The following is a 17,240-nucleotide window of genomic DNA, read 5'->3' as shown; positions in this document are numbered from 1 at the left end:
CCAGACTCCTAAGTCTCAGCGCTCGAGGGCGGGCAGCAGGGGTCGGGCGCCGCTTAGGCAGCCACTGCCTAAGAGTAGTGACAGGTCTAGATCACTGACCGGGAGGGGCGGGTCGAAACATGTCGACGAGTACTGTGAGTCCCAGCCTGGTAGTGATCGGCGGTCGGGGCTGCAAGGTGAAGATCCCGTTTCATGCGGCACTGCCCGTTCTGAGTCTGCCACTGTAAATGCCACAACTGTTCCCATGGGTGTCATTTCCCAAGGGAATGAGGTTGCTCCGACAAAAATTAATAAGAAGTGTAAACGGTAGTCTGGTGTCAGGTTGATGGATCAACTTCCCTTTTTTCTCCTTCCAAATGACGTTTTCCCTAGTCTCCATTAATGCTCGGAGCTTGAGGAATGGGGTAAAGATGCACAGTGTGTTTCACAACACCACCTGGGACGTGCTGTGCATCCAGGAGACGTGGTGGGAGGCGGAGCATCTTCGCATAGTAGAGGCTATGAACATTGGTGACTTGTACTGTGCTTTGGGCTCTGCAAACTCCCGTGGTGTGGCTGTCTTAGTCAAGCCGGGTGTTTTTGGCGTGTCTTCTTTAGTGCATGAGGACCCACATGGTCGTTTTATCGTGATTGATTTGCAGCGTGGCTCCACGAAATTCCGCCTTATAAATATCTACGCGCCTAATGAGGAGATGGAGAGGAAAACCTTCTTCAGTTCTGTTTTCCCTTATGTTACAGATTCCTCTATTTTGATCGGTGACTTTAATATCGCTCTGTCAAAAATCGATCTCGGTCCGAACAACACCTTTAAGAATGATGTCAGTAGAGGCTATTTAATTGATTCTGCAGTGGCTGCTGATCTGTCCGAAGTCTGGAGAGGTCTTAACCCCCTAAAAAGGGATTATTCCCGGCGTCAGGTGGTGCGGGGGGTCCTCCTCCAGTCTCGGATAGATCTGTGCTATGTTTCAAGTGCTTTATGGAAGTATATTGGGGGTAGCTCCTATGCATGTGTGGGCTGGAGCGATCACTCCCTCTTTTCTGTTACCCTAGACTTCCTGGGTGGTAAGAGGAATGGGGGGGTCTGGGTTTTTAATAATATGCTGCTTGCCGACCCCGCCTTTGTAAATAGGATGGAGCACTTTTTTGATTGTCTGGATGGTGAAATGGAAATGTGTGATTCTTTGGTTGATTGGTGGGAACAGGCAAAGTTTAGAATTAAAAAGCTGTGCCTCCGTTATAGTAAGCAGAGGAGGTGGGAGGAGTCCATCAGGGAGCGAACTGTCCGGAGCAAACTCCAAGGACTTGCCGCTACCTCTGGTATAGGTCCGGTAGACCCTGAATATCTGGAACTGCAGGAGGAGCTCAGGAACATACAGGTTAGTCGGGCTAGGGGGGCGGCACTTAGATCCAAGGCCCAGTATGCGGTAGAGGGGGAGCGCTCCACAGCTTTCTTTTTTGGCTTGGAAAAGTCCAGGCAGAGCAAGCTATATTTGGACGGCCTGTTGGACGAATCAGGTAAACTTCATAGTGATTTGGATGAAATTCTGGATATTGTAGGTAGGTTTTATTCCGATTTATTTGATGGTGAAAGGATCAACGAAGTAAGCTGTAGTAAGGCACTAGGTGCGCTTGATGTGTCTCTTAGCTCTAGTGACGCTGACAGCTGTGACCTGCCTATTTCCTTAGTAGAGGTTTTAGCAGCAATTAGGGGTCTCAATGCCTGTAAAAGTCCAGGAGAGGATGGTTTGAGTGCAGAGTTTTATAGTGCTTTTGCTCACAGGTTAGCCCCGATTCTCCATACTCTCTTTAGCGATTTTGAGAGAGAGGGTCGAGTTTCGGACTCCTTTTCTCTGAGCATTGTGACTTTGGTTTTTAAGAAGGGTGATAAGCGGTGCCTGGCCAATTACAGACCAATAAGTCTTCTTAACACTGATTACAAAATATTGGCAAAAGTATTGGCGCATAGGTTGAAAGGTGTGATTGGTAAAGTGGTTGCAGGTACACAGGCGTATTGTGTCCCGGGGCGGGACATTTCTGACACAATACTGTCCTTAAAGTATTTGTTGAAGGAGATGCATGTCTCTGGTGGGATTCACGTTTCAGTGGATTTCAGTAAAGCATTTGATAGAGTCGAGCATTGTTTTCTTTACCGCGTTTTGGAGAAATTTGGTTTTAAAAATGGTTTTGTAAACTGGATTAAGCTTTTGTATTCCAGTGCGGTTAGCCGTGTAAAATGTAATGGACTCCTGTCGGATAGCTTCCCTTTGCGGAGGTCGGTAAGGCAGGGGTGTCCTTTGAGTGCACTTCTCTATAGCATAGTGGCCGAGCCTTTGGCCGCTATGCTCAAGAGGGACGGGGCTGTGCATGGAATCGTGAGTCCATCTGGTAGGGAATATAAGATTTTTCAATATGCGGATGATACCAATTTGGTTTTGCGCGATGTGGGGAGCCTCAATGTGGCTCTCCACATCCTAAATGTCTATTGCCTTGCCTCAGGAGCAAAGATCAATTTTGATAAGACGCCTGTGTCCTACTGCGGAGGCATTGTGGCCCCACCGAATGTTTGGGGCGTCAGGGACGCAGGGGATTCTTACAGGGTTCTTGGTGTGCCCTTGGGTAGGGATGAGGTGACCTGTCGTGATTGTTTGTGGGCTGAACTGTATAGTAGTGTGTGTACCCGAATGAATCTATGGAAAACGCGTGGTCTTCACTTGAAAGGTAGGGTGTTGGTTGTTAATGCACTGTGTTTGTCTAAGCTAGTTCATGCTCTTACTGTGTATGACTTGCCGGGGGTGTTTGCAAATAAATTTAGCGTTGCTGTCAGTAAATTTATCTGGCGGCGAGAGAGTGCACCTGTGGCACATAATGTTTTGGTTGGTCAGTATGATCGGGGAGGGCTTAAACTGATCGACTTGGTGGTTAGGAAGCATGCTCTGCGTCTCAAATTGATTAAAAAGTTCCTCGACACCAGATTCGATGCGGCGTGGAAGGACTTTTTTGCATCGCAGGTTGAAAAGTTGGGTGAGTATGGTGTTTATAATTTGTGTATGCTTCCCCAGAGGACTGCCCTGGATCTGGTCCCGCCTTTTGAGAGGGAAGTGTTCGAGGCGTGGGCTAGACTTCGGCCGTTTGTAGTGGAGGCCCCTTGCTCCTTGTGGCAGCTAGGGCAAATGCCTTTACGTTTTAATCCTGACATGCTCTCTGATCCTCCTGGGAGGAGGGAGAGCATGTTCAGCGGGTTTTTTGAAAGGGCAGGTATAAAACGGGTTGGGCAGTTGTTAGATTTTGAAGGTGGGATCGATGTGGATTTTATCAGGGGTAGTTTTAGTAGGGCGGGTCTTAGGTTTAGGAGGACCGAAGTGGTGAGAAAGGTGAGTGATATACAGATGTGTATCTTGAGAAGGTGGGGCACACTCTATGAGAGAGCACAGCCAGTTCAGGAAGCATATGAGGGAGGGATTGGCGGTGAGTCGCCCCTTATTTTCGTTTGGGTTAAGGGGGAGAGGTTGATGGGATTGGCAGAGACACCGACTCGTGCTTTATATCGCTTGCTGTTGACCCAGGTAGTTAGGCGCCCCACTGCTGAACATAGGTGGTCACAAACATTCCCTGAGCGAGATACTGCATCAATTTGGGCAAATGTTTATAATTGGTATACCCCACCCCAAGTTAGTAATTTTGCTTTTAAATTGAGACATCGACTCGTTTTTACATGTCTTATGTTGCACAGCATTCAACCTGACAGGTTTAGTCGGAATTGTCCAGTGTGCGGTGGAGTTCCAGAAGATTTGCTCCACCTCATGTTCCGGTGTCCGGTGGTGCGGTGCTTCTGGACCCGGCTGCAGGACCTCCTCGTCAGGAGATTGGGACTGAGACTCCCACCACCGGCGGTCGATGTGGAGGACATGGACGAGCCCTGGTTCCTGTTTTTCGGGCCCATCTGTCGGGATGTCCGGAGAGCTGATTCGACTGACAGAATCAACTGGGAGGCTCTTCATCTATGCCTGTCCTTCGGGAGATATGCTGTTTACCTGGTGCGCAACATACACCTCTATGACGCCAGGACTGCTGACCACTGGGCTGTCTTTGCGAGACTTTTGGCAGCCCATATCCGCCATCTCCATGCTGTCAGAGAGCACGAGTTTGTCAACACTTTTTTCCAACGTAATGATTTATTTTCTTTGGATACATGTGGACACCCCAAGCTGAACATTTGAGGACTTCCCGCCCTCTGGTGGTTTGCCCCAAACCTCGGCGAATTTCCCCAGTCATTATTATAACATTTAGTTTTGGTTACCTTTGATGTTTTTAAATTGTGCCTAGTTTGACAATATGTTTTTGGTGGGATTGAAAATGAGTGTATTATTTCTGTGTTGAATTTTTATAATAAAAAAGAAAAAAAAAAGAACGCCCGATCTCGTCCGATCTCGGAAGCTAAGCAGGGTCGGGCCTGGTTAGTACTTGGATGGGAGACCGCCTGGGAATACCAGGTGCTGTAAGCTTTTTTTTTTTTTTTTTTGCACCTCCGTCGCAAAAGTAAACTTTCACAAAATAATTCCAGTTTGCTAGCTACTTGCTAGCAGACAGCCACACGCTAAACTGACAGGATGAGAGCTGAAAATGCTGTCAAAATGCTTTTTCCACCCAAAGTTGGGACGAGTGTAATCTTTAAAAGAGTCAACTGTGGGCTTTTTCTCGGCTTACGGCCATACTACCCTGAGAACGCCAGATCTCGTCCGATCTCGGAAGCTAAGCAGGGTCGGGCCTGGTTAGTACTTGGATGGGAGACCGCCTGGGAATACCAGGTGCTGTAAGCTTTTTTTTTTTTTTTTTGCACCTCCGTCGCAAAACTAAACTTTCACAAAATTATTCCAGTTTGCTAGCTACTTGCTAGCAGACAGCCACACGCTAAACTGACAGGATGAGAGCTGAAAATGCTGTCAAAATGCTTTTTCCACCCAAAGTTGGGACGAGTGTAATCTTTAAAAGAGTCAACTGTGGGCTTTTTCTCGGCTTACGGCCATACTACCCTGAGAACGCCAGATCTCGTCCGATCTCGGAAGCTAAGCAGGGTCGGCCCTTGTTAGTACTTGGATGGGAGACCGCCTGGGAATACCAGGTGCTGTAAGCTTTTTTTTTTTTTTTTTGCACCTCCGTCGCAAAACTAAACTTTCACAAAATTATTCCAGTTTGCTAGCTACTTGCTAGCAGACAGCCACACGCTAAACTGACAGGATGAGAGCTGAAAATGCTGTCAAAATGCTTTTTCCACCCCAATCTGGGACGAGTGTAATCTTTAAAAGAGTCAACTGTGGGCTTTTTCTTGGCTTACGGCCATACTACCCTGAGAACACCCGATCTCGTCCGATCTAGGAAGCTAAGCAGGGTCGGGCCTGGTTAGTACTTGGATGGGAGACCGCCTGGGAATACCAGGTGCTGTAAGCTTTTTTTTTTTTTTTTTTGCACCTCCGTCGCAAAACTAAACTTTCACAAAATAATTCCAGTTTGCTAGCTACTTGCTAGCAGACAGCCACACGCTAAACTGCCAGGATGAGAGCTGAAAATGCTGTCAAAATGCTTTTTCCACCCCAATCTGGGACGAGTGTAATCTTTAAAAGAGTCAACTGTGGGCTTTTTCTCGGCTTACGGCCATACTACCCTGAGAACGCCCGATCTCGTCCGATCTCGGAAGCTAAGCAGGGTCGGGCCTGGTTAGTACTTGGATGGGAGACCGCCTGGGAATACCAGGTGCTGTAAGCTTTTTTTTTTTTTTTTTGCACCTCCGTCGCAAAAGTAAACTTTCACAAAATAATTCCAGTTTGCTAGCTACTTGCTAGCAGACAGCCACACGCTAAACTGACAGGATGAGAGCTGAAAATGCTGTCAAAATGCTTTTTCCACCCCAAGTTGGGACGAGTGTAATCTTTAAAAGAGTCAACTGTGGGCTTTTTCTCGGCTTACGGCCATACTACCCTGAGAACGCCCGATCTCGTCCGATCTCGGAAGCTAAGCAGGGTCGGGCCTGGTTAGTACTTGGATGGGAGACCGCCTGGGAATACCAGGTGTTGTAAGCTTTTTTTTTTTTTTTTTTGCACCTTTTTTTGCACCTCCGTCGCAAAAGTAAACTTTCACAAAATAATTCCAGTTTGCTAGCTACTTGCTAGCAGACAGCCACACGCTAAACTGACAGGATGAGAGCTGAAAATGCTGTCAAAATGCTTTTTCCACCCCAATCTGGGACGAGTGTAATCTTTAAAAGAGTCAACTGTGGGCTTTTTCTCAGCTTACGGCCATACTACCCTGAGAACGCCCGATCTCGTCCGATCTCGGAAGCTAAGCAGGGTCGGGCCTGGTTAGTACTTGGATGGGAGACCGCCTGGGAATACCAGGTGCTGTAAGCTTTTTTTTTTTTTTTTTGCACCTCCGTCGCAAAAGTAAACTTTCACAAAATAATTCCAGTTTGCTAGCTACTTGCTAGCAGACAGCCACACGCTAAACTGACAGGATGAGAGCTGAAAATGCTGTCAAAATGCTTTTTCCACCCCAAGTTGGGACGAGTGTAATCTTTAAAAGAGTCAACTGTGGGCTTTTTCTCGGCTTACGGCCATACTACCCTGAGAACGCCCGATCTCGTCCGATCTCGGAAGCTAAGCAGGGTCGGGCCTGGTTAGTACTTGGATGGGAGACCGCCTGGGAATACCAGGTGCTGTAAGCTTTTTTTTTTTTTTTTTGCACCTCCGTCGCAAAAGTAAACTTTCACAAAATAATTCCAGTTTGCTAGCTACTTGCTAGCAGACAGCCACACGCTAAACTGACAGGATGAGAGCTGAAAATGCTGTCAAAATGCTTTTTCCACCCCAATCTGGGACGAGTGTAATCTTTAAAAGAGTCAACTGTGGGCTTTTTCTCAGCTTACGGCCATACTACCCTGAGAACGCCTGATCTCGTCCGATCTCGGAAGCTAAGCAGGGTCGGGCCTCGTTAGTACTTGGATGGGAGACCGCCTGGGAATACCAGGTGCTGTAAGCTTTTTTTTTTTTTTTTTGCACCTTTTTTTGCACCTCCGTCGCAAAAGTAAACTTTCACAAAATAATTCCAGTTTGCTAGCTACTTGCTAGCAGACAGCCACACGCTAAACTGACAGGATGAGAGCTGAAAATGCTGTCAAAATGCTTTTTCCACCCCAAGTTGGGACGAGTGTAATCTTTAAAAGAGTCAACTGTGGGCTTTTTCTCGGCTTACGGCCATACTACCCTGAGAACGCCCGATCTCGTCCGATCTCGGAAGCTAAGCAGGGTCGGGCCTGGTTAGTACTTGGATGGGAGACCGCCTGGGAATACCAGGTGTTGTAAGCTTTTTTTTTTTTTTTTTGCACCTTTTTTTGCACCTCCGTCGCAAAAGTAAACTTTCACAAAATAATTCCAGTTTGCTAGCTACTTGCTAGCAGACAGCCACACGCTAAACTGACAGGATGAGAGCTGAAAATGCTGTCAAAATGCTTTTTCCACCCCAATCTGGGACGAGTGTAATCTTTAAAAGAGTCAACTGTGGGCTTTTTCTCGGCTTACGGCCATACTACCCTGAGAACGCCCGATCTCGTCTGATCTCGGAAGCTAAGCAGGGTCGGGCCTGGTTAGTACTTGGATGGGAGACCGCCTGGGAATACCAGGTGCTGTAAGCTTTTTTTTTTTTTTTTTTGCACCTCCGTCGCAAAAGTAAACTTTCACAAAATAATTCCAGTTTGCTAGCTACTTGCTAGCAGACAGCCACACGCTAAACTGACAGGATGAGAGCTGAAAATGCTGTCAAAATGCTTTTTCCACCCCAATCTGGGACGAGTGTAATCTTTAAAAGAGTCAACTGTGGGCTTTTTCTCGGCTTACGGCCATACTACCCTGAGAACGCCAGATCTCGTCCGATCTCGGAAGCTAAGCAGGGTCGGGCCTGGTTAGTACTTGGATGGGAGACCGCCTGGGAATACCAGGTGCTGTAAGCTTTTTTTTTTTTTTTTTTGCACCTCCGTCGCAAAAGTAAACTTTCACAAAATAATTCCAGTTTGCTAGCTACTTGCTAGCAGACAGCCACACGCTAAACTGACAGGATGAGAGCTGAAAATGCTGTCAAAATGCTTTCTCCACCCCAATCTGGGACGAGTGTAATCTTTAAAAGAGTCAACTGTGGGCTTTTTCTCGGCTTACGGCCATACTACCCTGAGAATGCCCGATCTCGTCCGATCTCGGAAGCTAAGCAGGGTCGGGCCTGGTTAGTACTTGGATGGGAGACCGCCTGGGAATACCAGGTGCTGTAAGCTTTTTTTTTTTTTTTTTTGCACCTCCGTCGCAAAAGTAAACTTTCACAAAATAATTCCAGTTTGCTAGCTACTTGCTAGCAGACAGCCACACGCTAAACTGACAGGATGAGAGCTGAAAATGCTGTCAAAATGCTTTCTCCACCCCAATCTGGGACGAGTGTAATCTTTAAAAGAGTCAACTGTGGGCTTCTTCTCGGCTTACGGCCATACTACCCTGAGAACGCCCGATCTCGTCCGATCTCGGAAGCTAAGCAGGGTCGGGCCTGGTTAGTACTTGGATGGGAGACCGCCTGGAAATACCAGGTGCTGTAAGTTTTTTTTTTGTTTTTTTTTTGCACCTCCGTCGCAAAAGTAAACTTTCACAAAATAATTCCAGTTTGCTAGCTACTTGCTAGCAGACAGCCACACGCTAAACTGACAGGATGAGAGCTGAAAATGCTGTCAAAATGCTTTTTCCACCCAAAGTTGGGACGAGTGTAATCTTTAAAAGAGTCAACTGTGGGCATTTTCTCGGCTTACGGCCATACTACCCTGAGAACGCCCGATCTCGTCCGATCTCGGAAGCTAAGCAGGGTCGGGCCTGGTTAGTACTTGGATGGGAGACCGCCTGGGAATACCAGGTGCTGTAAGCTTTTTTTTTTTTTTTTTGCACCTCCGTCGCAAAACTAAACTTTCACAAAATAATTCCAGTTTGCTAGCTACTTGCTAGCAGACAGCCACACGCTAAACTGACAGGATGAGAGCTGAAAATGCTGTCAAAATGCTTTTTCCACCCAAAGTTGGGACGAGTGTAATCTTTAAAAGAGTCAACTGTGGGCTTTTTCTCGGCTTACGGCCATACTACCCTGAGAACGCCCGATCTCGTCTGATCTCGGAAGCTAAGCAGGGTCGGGCCTGGTTAGTACTTGGATGGGAGACCGCCTGGGAATACCAGGTGCTGTAAGCTTTTTTTTTTTTTTTTTTGCACCTCCGTCGCAAAAGTAAACTTTCACAAAATAATTCCAGTTTGCTAGCTACTTGCTAGCAGACAGCCACACGCTAAACTGACAGGATGAGAGCTGAAAATGCTGTCAAAATGCTTTTTCCACCCCAATCTGGGACGAGTGTAATCTTTAAAAGAGTCAACTGTGGGCTTTTTCTCGGCTTACGGCCATACTACCCTGAGAACGCCCGATCTCGTCCGATCTCGGAAGCTAAGCAGGGTCGGGCCTGGTTAGTACTTGGATGGGAGACCGCCTGGGAATACCAGGTGCTGTAAGCTTTTTTTTTTTTTTTTTGCACCTCCGTCGCAAAAGTAAACTTTCACAAAATAATTCCAGTTTGCTAGCTACTTGCTAGCAGACAGCCACACGCTAAACTGACAGGATGAGAGCTGAAAATGCTGTCAAAATGCTTTTTCCACCCCAAGTTGGGACGAGTGTAATCTTTAAAAGAGTCAACTGTGGGCTTTTTCTCGGCTTACGGCCATACTACCCTGAGAACGCCCGATCTCGTCCGATCTCGGAAGCTAAGCAGGGTCGGGCCTGGTTAGTACTTGGATGGGAGACCGCCTGGGAATACCAGGTGTTGTAAGCTTTTTTTTTTTTTTTTTTTTGCACCTCCGTCGCAAAAGTAAACTTTCACAAAATAATTCCAGTTTGCTAGCTACTTGCTAGCAGACAGCCACACGCTAAACTGACAGGATGAGAGCTGAAAATGCTGTCAAAATGCTTTTTCCACCCCAATCTGGGACGAGTGTAATCTTTAAAAGAGTCAACTGTGGGCTTTTTCTCGGCTTACGGCCATACTACCCTGAGAACGCCCGATCTCGTCCGATCTCGGAAGCTAAGCAGGGTCGGGCCTGGTTAGTACTTGGATGGGAGACCGCCTGGGAATACCAGGTGCTGTAAGCTTTTTTTTTTTTTTTTTTGCACCTCCGTCGCAAAAGTAAACTTTCACAAAATAATTCCAGTTTGCTAGCTACTTGCTAGCAGACAGCCACACGCTAAACTGACAGGATGAGAGCTGAAAATGCTGTCAAAATGCTTTCTCCACCCCAATCTGGGACGAGTGTAATCTTTAAAAGAGTCAACTGTGGGCTTCTTCTCGGTTTACGGCCATACTACCCTGAGAACGTCCGATCTCGGAAGCTAAGCAGGGTCGGGCCTGGTTAGTACTTGGATGGGAGACCGCCTGGGAATACCAGGTGCTGTAAGCTTTTTTTTTTTTTTTTTTGCACCTCCGTCGCAAAAGTAAACTTTCACAAAATAATTCCAGTTTGCTAGCTACTTGCTAGCAGACAGCCACACGCTAAACTGACAGGATGAGAGCTGAAAATGCTGTCAAAATGCTTTTTCCACCCAAAGTTGGGACGAGTGTAATCTTTAAAAGAGTCAACTGTGGGCTTTTTCTCGGCTTACGGCCATACTACCCTGAGAACGCCCGATCTCGTCCGATCTCGGAAGCTAAGCAGGGTCGGGCCTGGTTAGTACTTGGATGGGAGACCGCCTGGGAATACCAGGTGCTGTAAGCTTTTTTTTTTTTTTTTTGCACCTCCGTCGCAAAAGTAAACTTTCACAAAATAATTCCAGTTTGCTAGCTACTTGCTAGCAGACAGCCACACGCTAAACTGACAGGATGAGAGCTGAAAATGCTGTCAAAATGCTTTTTCCACCCCAAGTTGGGACGAGTGTAATCTTTAAAAGAGTCAACTGTGGGCTTTTTCTCGGCTTACGGCCATACTACCCTGAGAACGCCCGATCTCGTCCGATCTCGGAAGCTAAGCAGGGTCGGGCCTGGTTAGTACTTGCATGGGAGACCGCCTGGGAATACCAGGTGTTGTAAGATTTTTTATTTTTTTTTTTGCACCTCCGTCGCAAAAGTAAACTTTCACAAAATAATTCCAGTTTGCTAGCTACTTGCTAGCAGACAGCCACACGCTAAACTGACAGGATGAGAGCTGAAAATGCTGTCAAAATGCTTTTTCCACCCCAATCTGGGACGAGTGTAATCTTTAAAAGAGTCAACTGTGGGCTTTTTCTCGGCTTACGGCCATACTACCCTGAGAACGCCCGATCTCGTCCGATCTCGGAAGCTAAGCAGGGTCGGGCCTGGTTAGTACTTGGATGGGAGACCGCCTGGGAATACCAGGTGCTGTAAGCTTTTTTTTTTTTTTTTTTTGCACCTCCGTCGCAAAAGTAAACTTTCACAAAATAATTCCAGTTTGCTAGCTACTTGCTAGCAGACAGCCACACGCTAAACTGCCAGGATGAGAGCTGAAAATGCTGTCAAAATGCTTTTTCCACCCCAATCTGGGACGAGTGTAATCTTTAAAAGAGTCAACTGTGGGCTTTTTCTCGGCTTACGGCCATACTACCCTGAGAACGCCCGATCTCGTCCGATCTCGGAAGCTAAGCAGGGTCGGGCCTGGTTAGTACTTGGATGGGAGACCGCCTGGGAATACCAGGTGCTGTAAGCTTCTTTTTTTTTTTTTTTTGCACCTCCGTCGCAAAAGTAAACTTTCACAAAATAATTCCAGTTTGCTAGCTACTTGCTAGCAGACAGCCACACGCTAAACTGACAGGATGAGAGCTGAAAATGCTGTCAAAATGCTTTCTCCACCCCAATCTGGGACGAGTGTAATCTTTAAAAGAGTCAACTGTGGGCTTCTTCTCGGCTTACGGCCATACTACCCTGAGAACGTCCGATCTCGGAAGCTAAGCAGGGTCGGGCCTGGTTAGTACTTGCATGGGAGACCGCCTGGGAATACCAGGTGTTGTAAGCTTTTTTTTTTTTTTTTTTGCACCTCCGTCGCAAAAGTAAACTTTCACAAAATAATTCCAGTTTGCTAGCTACTTGCTAGCAGACAGCCACACGCTAAACTGACAGGATGAGAGCTGAAAATGCTGTCAAAATGCTTTTTCCACCCCAATCTGGGACGAGTGTAATCTTTAAAAGAGTCAACTGTGGGCTTTTTCTCGGCTTACGGCCATACTACCCTGAGAACGCCCGATCTCGTCCGATCTCGGAAGCTAAGCAGGGTCGGGCCTGGTTAGTACTTGGATGGGAGACCGCCTGGGAATACCAGGTGTTGTAAGCTTTTTTTTTTTTTTTTTTGCACCTCCGTCGCAAAAGTAAACTTTCACAAAATAATTCCAGTTTGCTAGCTACTTGCTAGCAGACAGCCACACGCTAAACTGACAGGATGAGAGCTGAAAATGCTGTCAAAATGCTTTTTCCACCCCAATCTGGGACGAGTGTAATCTTTAAAAGAGTCAACTGTGGGCTTTTTCTCGGCTTACGGCCATACTACCCTGAGACCGCCCGATCTCGTCCGATCTCGGAAGCTAAGCAGGGTCGGGCCTGGTTAGTACTTGGATGGGAGACCGCCTGGGAATACCAGGTGCTGTAAGCTTTTTTTTTTTTTTTTTTGCACCTCCGTCGCAAAAGTAAACTTTCACAAAATAATTCCAGTTTGCTAGCTACTTGCTAGCAGACAGCCACACGCTAAACTGACAGGATGAGAGCTGAAAATGCTGTCAAAATGCTTTTTCCACCCCAAGTTGGGACGAGTGTAATCTTTAAAAGAGTCAACTGTGGGCTTTTTCTTGGCTTACGGCCATACTACCCTGAGAACGCCCGATCTCGTCCGATCTCGGAAGCTAAGCAGGGTCGGGCCTGGTTAGCACTTGGATGGGAGACCGCCTGGGAATACCAGGTGCTGTAAGCTTTATTATTTATTTTTTTTGCACCTCCGTCGCAAAAGTAAACTTTCACAAAATAATTCCAGTTTGCTAGCTACTTGCTAGCAGACAGCCACACGCTAAACTGACAGGATGAGAGCTGAAAATGCTGTCAAAATGCTTTTTCCACCCCAATCTGGGACGAGTGTAATCTTTAAAAGAGTCAACTGTGGGCTTTTTCTCGGCTTACGGCCATACTACCCTGAGAACGCCCGATCTCGTCCGATCTCGGAAGCTAAGCAGGGTCGGGCCTGGTTAGTACTTGGATGGGAGACCGCCTGGGAATACCAGGTGCTGTAAGCTTTTTTTTTTTTTTTTTTGCACCTCCGTCGCAAAAGTAAACTTTCACAAAATAATTCCAGTTTGCTAGCTACTTGCTAGCAGACAGCCACACGCTAAACTGACAGGATGAGAGCTGAAAATGCTGTCAAAATGCTTTTTCCACCCCAATCTGGGACGAGTGTAATCTTTAAAAGAGTCAACTGTGGGCTTTTTCTCGGCTTACGGCCAACGCCCGATCTCGTCCGATCTCGGAAGCTAAGCAGGGTCGGGCCTGGTTAGTACTTGGATGGGAGACCGCCTGGGAATACCAGGTGCTGTAAGCTTTATTATTTATTTTTTTTGCACCTCCGTCGCAAAAGTAAACTTTCACAAAATAATTCCAGTTTGCTAGCTACTTGCTAGCAGACAGCCACACGCTAAACTGACAGGATGAGAGCTGAAAATGCTGTCAAAATGCTTTTTCCACCCCAATCTGGGACGAGTGTAATCTTTAAAAGAGTCAACTGTGGGATTTTTCTCGGCTTACGGCCATACTACCCTGAGAACGCCCGATCTCGTCCGATCTCGGAAGCTAAGCAGGGTCGGGCCTGGTTAGTACTTGGATGGGAGACCGCCTGGGAATACCAGGTGCTGTAAGCTTTTTTTTTTTTTTTTTGCACCTCCGTCGCAAAAGTAAACTTTCACAAAATAATTCCAGTTTGCTAGCTACTTGCTAGCAGACAGCCACACGCTAAACTGACAGGATGAGAGCTGAAAATGCTGTCAAAATGCTTTTTCCACCCCAATCTGGGACGAGTGTAATCTTTAAAAGAGTCAACTGTGGGCTTTTTCTCGGCTTACGGCCATACTACCCTGAGAACGCCCGATCTCGTCCGATCTCGGAAGCTAAGCAGGGTCGGGCCTGGTTAGTACTTGGATGGGAGACCGCCTGGGAATACCAGGTGCTGTAAGCTTTTTTTTTTTTTTTTTTGCACCTCCGTCGCAAAAGTAAACTTTCACAAAATAATTCCAGTTTGCTAGCTACTTGCTAGCAGACAGCCACACGCTAAACTGACAGGATGAGAGCTGAAAATGCTGTCAAAATGCTTTTTCCACCCCAATCTGGGACGAGTGTAATCTTTAAAAGAGTCAACTGTGGGCTTTTTCTCGGCTTACGGCCATACTACCCTGAGAACGCCCGATCTCGTCCGATCTCGGAAGCTAAGCAGGGTCGGGCCTGGTTAGTACTTGGATGGGAGACCGCCTGGGAATACCAGGTGCTGTAAGCTTTTTTTTCTTTTTTTTTTGCACCTCCGTCACAAAAGTAAACTTTCACAAAATAATTCCAGTTTGCTAGCTACTTGCTAGCAGACAGCCACACGCTAAACTGACAGGATGAGAGCTGAAAATGCTGTCAAAATGCTTTTTCCACCCCAATCTGGGACGAGTGTAATCTTTAAAAGAGTCAACTGTGGGCTTTTTCTCGGCTTACGGCCATACTACCCTGAGAACGCCCGATCTCGTCCGATCTCGGAAGCTAAGCAGGGTCGGGCCTGGTTAGTACTTGGATGGGAGACCGCCTGGGAATACCAGGTGCTGTAAGCTTTTTTTTCTTTTTTTTTTGCACCTCCGTCGCAAAAGTAAACTTTCACAAAATAATTCCAGTTTGCTAGCTACTTGCTAGCAGACAGCCACACGCTAAACTGACAGGATGAGAGCTGAAAATGCTGTCAAAATGCTTTTTCCACCCAAAGTTGGGACGAGTGTAATCTTTAAAAGAGTCAACTGTGGGCTTTTTCTCGGCTTACGGCCATACTACCCTGAGAACGCCCGATCTCGTCCGATCTCGGAAGCTAAGCAGGGTCGGGCCTGGTTAGTACTTGGATGGAAGACCGCCTGGGAATACCAGGTGCTGTAAGCTTTTTTTTTTTTTTTTTGCACCTCCGTCGCAAAAGTAAACTTTCACAAAATAATTCCAGTTTGCTAGCTACTTGCTAGCAGACAGCCACACGCTAAACTGACAGGATGAGAGCTGAAAATGCTGTCAAAATGCTTTTTCCACCCCAATCTGGGACGAGTGTAATCTTTAAAAGAGTCAACTGTGGGCTTTTTCTCGGCTTACGGCCATACTACCCTGAGAACGCCCGATCTCGTCCGATCTCGGAAGCTAAGCAGGGTCGGGCCTGGTTAGTACTTGGATGGGAGACCGCCTGGGAATACCAGGTGCTGTAAGCTTTTTTTTTTTTTTTTTTGCACCTCCGTCGCAAAAGTAAACTTTCACAAAATAATTCCAGTTTGCTAGCTACTTGCTAGCAGACAGCCACACGCTAAACTGACAGGATGAGAGCTGAAAATGCTGTCAAAATGCTTTTTCCACCCCAATCTGGGACGAGTGTAATCTTTAAAAGAGTCAACTGTGGGCTTTTTCTCGGCTTACGGCCATACTACCCTGAGAACGCCCGATCTCGTCCGATCTCGGAAGCTAAGCAGGGTCGGGCCTGGTTAGTACTTGGATGGGAGACCGCCTGGGAATACCAGGTGTTGTAAGCTTTTTTTTTTTTTTTTTTGCACCTCCGTCGCAAAAGTAAACTTTCACAAAATAATTCCAGTTTGCTAGCTACTTGCTAGCAGACAGCCACACGCTAAACTGACAGGATGAGAGCTGAAAATGCTGTCAAAATGCTTTTTCCACCCAAAGTTGGGACGAGTGTAATCTTTAAAAGAGTCAACTGTGGGCATTTTCTCGGCTTACGGCCATACTACCCTGAGAACGCCCGATCTCGTCCGATCTCGGAAGCTAAGCAGGGTCGGGCCTGGTTAGTACTTGGATGGGAGACCGCCTGGGAATACCAGGTGCTGTAAGCTTTTTTTTTTTTTTTTGCACCTCCGTCGCAAAAGTAAACTTTCACAAAATAATTCCAGTTTGCTAGCTACTTGCTAGCAGACAGCCACACGCTAAACTGACAGGATGAGAGCTGAAAATGCTGTCAAAATGCTTTTTCCACCCAAAGTTGGGACGAGTGTAATCTTTAAAAGAGTCAACTGTGGGCTTTTTCTCGGCTTACGGCCATACTACCCTGAGAACGCCCGATCTCGTCTGATCTCGGAAGCTAAGCAGGGTCGGGCCTGGTTAGTACTTGGATGGGAGACCGCCTGGGAATACCAGGTGCTGTAAGCTTTTTTTTTTTTTTTTTTGCACCTCCGTCGCAAAAGTAAACTTTCACAAAATAATTCCAGTTTGCTAGCTACTTGCTAGCAGACAGCCACACGCTAAACTGACAGGATGAGAGCTGAAAATGCTGTCAAAATGCTTTCTCCACCCCAATCTGGGACGAGTGTAATCTTTAAAAGAGTCAACTGTGGGCTTCTTCTCGGCTTACGGCCATACTACCCTGAGAACGTCCGATCTCGGAAGCTAAGCAGGGTCGGGCCTGGTTAGTACTTGGATGGGAGACCGCCTGGGAATACCAGGTGCTGTAAGCTTTTTTTTCTTTTTTTTTTGCACCTCCGTCGCAAAAGTAAACTTTCACAAAATAATTCCAGTTTGCTAGCTACTTGCTCGCAGACAGCCACACGCTAAACTGACAGGATGAGAGCTGAAAATGCTGTCAAAATGCTTTTTCCACCCCAATCTGGGACGAGTGTAATCTTTAAAAGAGTCAACTGTGGGCTTTTTCTCGGCTTACGGCCATACTACCCTGAGAACGCCCGATCTCGTCCGATCTCGGAAGCTAAGCAGGGTCGGGCCTGGTTAGTACTTGGATGGGAGACCGCCTGGGAATACCAGGTGCTGTAAGCTTTTTTTTTTTTTTTTTTACACCTCCGTCGCAAAAGTAAACTTTCACAAAATAATTCCAGTTTGCTAGCTACTTGCTAGCAGACAGCCACACGCTAAACTGACAGGATGAGAGCTGAAAATGCTGTCAAAATGCTTTTTCCACCCCAAT

The 17,240-nt window shown here is 46.8% G+C and overlaps 35 non-coding genes and 4 pseudogenes across 35 annotated transcripts; all 39 read left to right on the top strand.

Moving 5' to 3' along the window:
* The first annotated feature begins 4,698 nt into the window (after positions 1-4,698).
* On the top strand, positions 4,699-4,817 carry LOC147182793 (5S ribosomal RNA). Its single transcript, XR_015092035.1, has one exon. It is a non-coding gene; the product is annotated as a 5S ribosomal RNA (ribosomal RNA).
* A 195-nt stretch (positions 4,818-5,012) lies between these two features.
* Positions 5,013-5,131, top strand: LOC147182792 (5S ribosomal RNA; annotated as a pseudogene).
* Positions 5,132-5,326: 195 nt separating this feature from the next.
* On the top strand, positions 5,327-5,445 carry LOC147182791 (5S ribosomal RNA). Its single transcript, XR_015091968.1, has one exon. It is a non-coding gene; the product is annotated as a 5S ribosomal RNA (ribosomal RNA).
* A 196-nt stretch (positions 5,446-5,641) lies between these two features.
* Positions 5,642-5,760, top strand: LOC147182790 (5S ribosomal RNA). The gene has a single exon (XR_015091637.1). It is a non-coding gene; the product is annotated as a 5S ribosomal RNA (ribosomal RNA).
* Positions 5,761-5,955: 195 nt separating this feature from the next.
* Positions 5,956-6,074, top strand: LOC147182789 (5S ribosomal RNA). The gene has a single exon (XR_015091635.1). It is a non-coding gene; the product is annotated as a 5S ribosomal RNA (ribosomal RNA).
* Positions 6,075-6,282: 208 nt separating this feature from the next.
* On the top strand, positions 6,283-6,401 carry LOC147182788 (5S ribosomal RNA). Its single transcript, XR_015091623.1, has one exon. It is a non-coding gene; the product is annotated as a 5S ribosomal RNA (ribosomal RNA).
* Positions 6,402-6,596: 195 nt separating this feature from the next.
* LOC147182787 (5S ribosomal RNA) lies at positions 6,597-6,715 on the top strand. Its single transcript, XR_015091603.1, has one exon. It is a non-coding gene; the product is annotated as a 5S ribosomal RNA (ribosomal RNA).
* A 195-nt stretch (positions 6,716-6,910) lies between these two features.
* On the top strand, positions 6,911-7,029 carry LOC147182786 (5S ribosomal RNA). The gene has a single exon (XR_015092451.1). It is a non-coding gene; the product is annotated as a 5S ribosomal RNA (ribosomal RNA).
* Positions 7,030-7,236: 207 nt separating this feature from the next.
* Positions 7,237-7,355, top strand: LOC147182785 (5S ribosomal RNA). The gene has a single exon (XR_015091634.1). It is a non-coding gene; the product is annotated as a 5S ribosomal RNA (ribosomal RNA).
* Positions 7,356-7,562: 207 nt separating this feature from the next.
* On the top strand, positions 7,563-7,681 carry LOC147182784 (5S ribosomal RNA). The gene has a single exon (XR_015091397.1). It is a non-coding gene; the product is annotated as a 5S ribosomal RNA (ribosomal RNA).
* A 196-nt stretch (positions 7,682-7,877) lies between these two features.
* On the top strand, positions 7,878-7,996 carry LOC147182783 (5S ribosomal RNA). The gene has a single exon (XR_015092028.1). It is a non-coding gene; the product is annotated as a 5S ribosomal RNA (ribosomal RNA).
* Positions 7,997-8,192: 196 nt separating this feature from the next.
* On the top strand, positions 8,193-8,311 carry LOC147182782 (5S ribosomal RNA). The gene has a single exon (XR_015091601.1). It is a non-coding gene; the product is annotated as a 5S ribosomal RNA (ribosomal RNA).
* Positions 8,312-8,507: 196 nt separating this feature from the next.
* Positions 8,508-8,626, top strand: LOC147182781 (5S ribosomal RNA). Its single transcript, XR_015092163.1, has one exon. It is a non-coding gene; the product is annotated as a 5S ribosomal RNA (ribosomal RNA).
* Positions 8,627-8,824: 198 nt separating this feature from the next.
* On the top strand, positions 8,825-8,943 carry LOC147182780 (5S ribosomal RNA). The gene has a single exon (XR_015091578.1). It is a non-coding gene; the product is annotated as a 5S ribosomal RNA (ribosomal RNA).
* A 195-nt stretch (positions 8,944-9,138) lies between these two features.
* On the top strand, positions 9,139-9,257 carry LOC147182779 (5S ribosomal RNA). Its single transcript, XR_015091395.1, has one exon. It is a non-coding gene; the product is annotated as a 5S ribosomal RNA (ribosomal RNA).
* Positions 9,258-9,453: 196 nt separating this feature from the next.
* Positions 9,454-9,572, top strand: LOC147182778 (5S ribosomal RNA). Its single transcript, XR_015091561.1, has one exon. It is a non-coding gene; the product is annotated as a 5S ribosomal RNA (ribosomal RNA).
* A 195-nt stretch (positions 9,573-9,767) lies between these two features.
* LOC147182777 (5S ribosomal RNA) lies at positions 9,768-9,886 on the top strand. The gene has a single exon (XR_015091633.1). It is a non-coding gene; the product is annotated as a 5S ribosomal RNA (ribosomal RNA).
* Positions 9,887-10,084: 198 nt separating this feature from the next.
* LOC147182776 (5S ribosomal RNA) lies at positions 10,085-10,203 on the top strand. The gene has a single exon (XR_015091541.1). It is a non-coding gene; the product is annotated as a 5S ribosomal RNA (ribosomal RNA).
* A 196-nt stretch (positions 10,204-10,399) lies between these two features.
* On the top strand, positions 10,400-10,508 carry LOC147182775 (5S ribosomal RNA; annotated as a pseudogene).
* A 196-nt stretch (positions 10,509-10,704) lies between these two features.
* LOC147182774 (5S ribosomal RNA) lies at positions 10,705-10,823 on the top strand. The gene has a single exon (XR_015091512.1). It is a non-coding gene; the product is annotated as a 5S ribosomal RNA (ribosomal RNA).
* Positions 10,824-11,018: 195 nt separating this feature from the next.
* Positions 11,019-11,137, top strand: LOC147182773 (5S ribosomal RNA). Its single transcript, XR_015092342.1, has one exon. It is a non-coding gene; the product is annotated as a 5S ribosomal RNA (ribosomal RNA).
* A 196-nt stretch (positions 11,138-11,333) lies between these two features.
* LOC147182772 (5S ribosomal RNA) lies at positions 11,334-11,452 on the top strand. The gene has a single exon (XR_015091476.1). It is a non-coding gene; the product is annotated as a 5S ribosomal RNA (ribosomal RNA).
* Positions 11,453-11,649: 197 nt separating this feature from the next.
* LOC147182771 (5S ribosomal RNA) lies at positions 11,650-11,768 on the top strand. Its single transcript, XR_015091457.1, has one exon. It is a non-coding gene; the product is annotated as a 5S ribosomal RNA (ribosomal RNA).
* Positions 11,769-11,965: 197 nt separating this feature from the next.
* LOC147182770 (5S ribosomal RNA) lies at positions 11,966-12,074 on the top strand (annotated as a pseudogene).
* A 196-nt stretch (positions 12,075-12,270) lies between these two features.
* Positions 12,271-12,389, top strand: LOC147182769 (5S ribosomal RNA). The gene has a single exon (XR_015091632.1). It is a non-coding gene; the product is annotated as a 5S ribosomal RNA (ribosomal RNA).
* Positions 12,390-12,585: 196 nt separating this feature from the next.
* On the top strand, positions 12,586-12,704 carry LOC147182768 (5S ribosomal RNA). The gene has a single exon (XR_015091581.1). It is a non-coding gene; the product is annotated as a 5S ribosomal RNA (ribosomal RNA).
* A 196-nt stretch (positions 12,705-12,900) lies between these two features.
* On the top strand, positions 12,901-13,019 carry LOC147182767 (5S ribosomal RNA). The gene has a single exon (XR_015092132.1). It is a non-coding gene; the product is annotated as a 5S ribosomal RNA (ribosomal RNA).
* A 197-nt stretch (positions 13,020-13,216) lies between these two features.
* LOC147182766 (5S ribosomal RNA) lies at positions 13,217-13,335 on the top strand. Its single transcript, XR_015091437.1, has one exon. It is a non-coding gene; the product is annotated as a 5S ribosomal RNA (ribosomal RNA).
* Positions 13,336-13,834: 499 nt separating this feature from the next.
* LOC147182765 (5S ribosomal RNA) lies at positions 13,835-13,953 on the top strand. The gene has a single exon (XR_015091421.1). It is a non-coding gene; the product is annotated as a 5S ribosomal RNA (ribosomal RNA).
* Positions 13,954-14,148: 195 nt separating this feature from the next.
* On the top strand, positions 14,149-14,267 carry LOC147182764 (5S ribosomal RNA). The gene has a single exon (XR_015091403.1). It is a non-coding gene; the product is annotated as a 5S ribosomal RNA (ribosomal RNA).
* Positions 14,268-14,463: 196 nt separating this feature from the next.
* On the top strand, positions 14,464-14,582 carry LOC147182763 (5S ribosomal RNA). Its single transcript, XR_015091382.1, has one exon. It is a non-coding gene; the product is annotated as a 5S ribosomal RNA (ribosomal RNA).
* A 197-nt stretch (positions 14,583-14,779) lies between these two features.
* Positions 14,780-14,898, top strand: LOC147182762 (5S ribosomal RNA). The gene has a single exon (XR_015091363.1). It is a non-coding gene; the product is annotated as a 5S ribosomal RNA (ribosomal RNA).
* Positions 14,899-15,095: 197 nt separating this feature from the next.
* LOC147182761 (5S ribosomal RNA) lies at positions 15,096-15,214 on the top strand. The gene has a single exon (XR_015091704.1). It is a non-coding gene; the product is annotated as a 5S ribosomal RNA (ribosomal RNA).
* Positions 15,215-15,409: 195 nt separating this feature from the next.
* LOC147182760 (5S ribosomal RNA) lies at positions 15,410-15,528 on the top strand. The gene has a single exon (XR_015091342.1). It is a non-coding gene; the product is annotated as a 5S ribosomal RNA (ribosomal RNA).
* A 196-nt stretch (positions 15,529-15,724) lies between these two features.
* LOC147182759 (5S ribosomal RNA) lies at positions 15,725-15,843 on the top strand. The gene has a single exon (XR_015091631.1). It is a non-coding gene; the product is annotated as a 5S ribosomal RNA (ribosomal RNA).
* A 196-nt stretch (positions 15,844-16,039) lies between these two features.
* Positions 16,040-16,158, top strand: LOC147182758 (5S ribosomal RNA). The gene has a single exon (XR_015091321.1). It is a non-coding gene; the product is annotated as a 5S ribosomal RNA (ribosomal RNA).
* A 194-nt stretch (positions 16,159-16,352) lies between these two features.
* On the top strand, positions 16,353-16,471 carry LOC147182757 (5S ribosomal RNA). The gene has a single exon (XR_015091389.1). It is a non-coding gene; the product is annotated as a 5S ribosomal RNA (ribosomal RNA).
* A 196-nt stretch (positions 16,472-16,667) lies between these two features.
* On the top strand, positions 16,668-16,776 carry LOC147182756 (5S ribosomal RNA; annotated as a pseudogene).
* A 197-nt stretch (positions 16,777-16,973) lies between these two features.
* On the top strand, positions 16,974-17,092 carry LOC147182755 (5S ribosomal RNA). Its single transcript, XR_015091306.1, has one exon. It is a non-coding gene; the product is annotated as a 5S ribosomal RNA (ribosomal RNA).
* Positions 17,093-17,240: the final 148 nt, after the last annotated feature.

Source organism: Leptonotus elevatus, chromosome 1 (genome assembly GCF_054856555.1).
Source record: "Leptonotus elevatus isolate MCC_2025b chromosome 1, RoL_Lele_1.0, whole genome shotgun sequence".
Lineage (NCBI taxonomy): Eukaryota > Metazoa > Chordata > Actinopteri > Syngnathiformes > Syngnathidae > Leptonotus > Leptonotus elevatus.
This window is presented reverse-complemented; position numbering and strand designations above follow the sequence as displayed.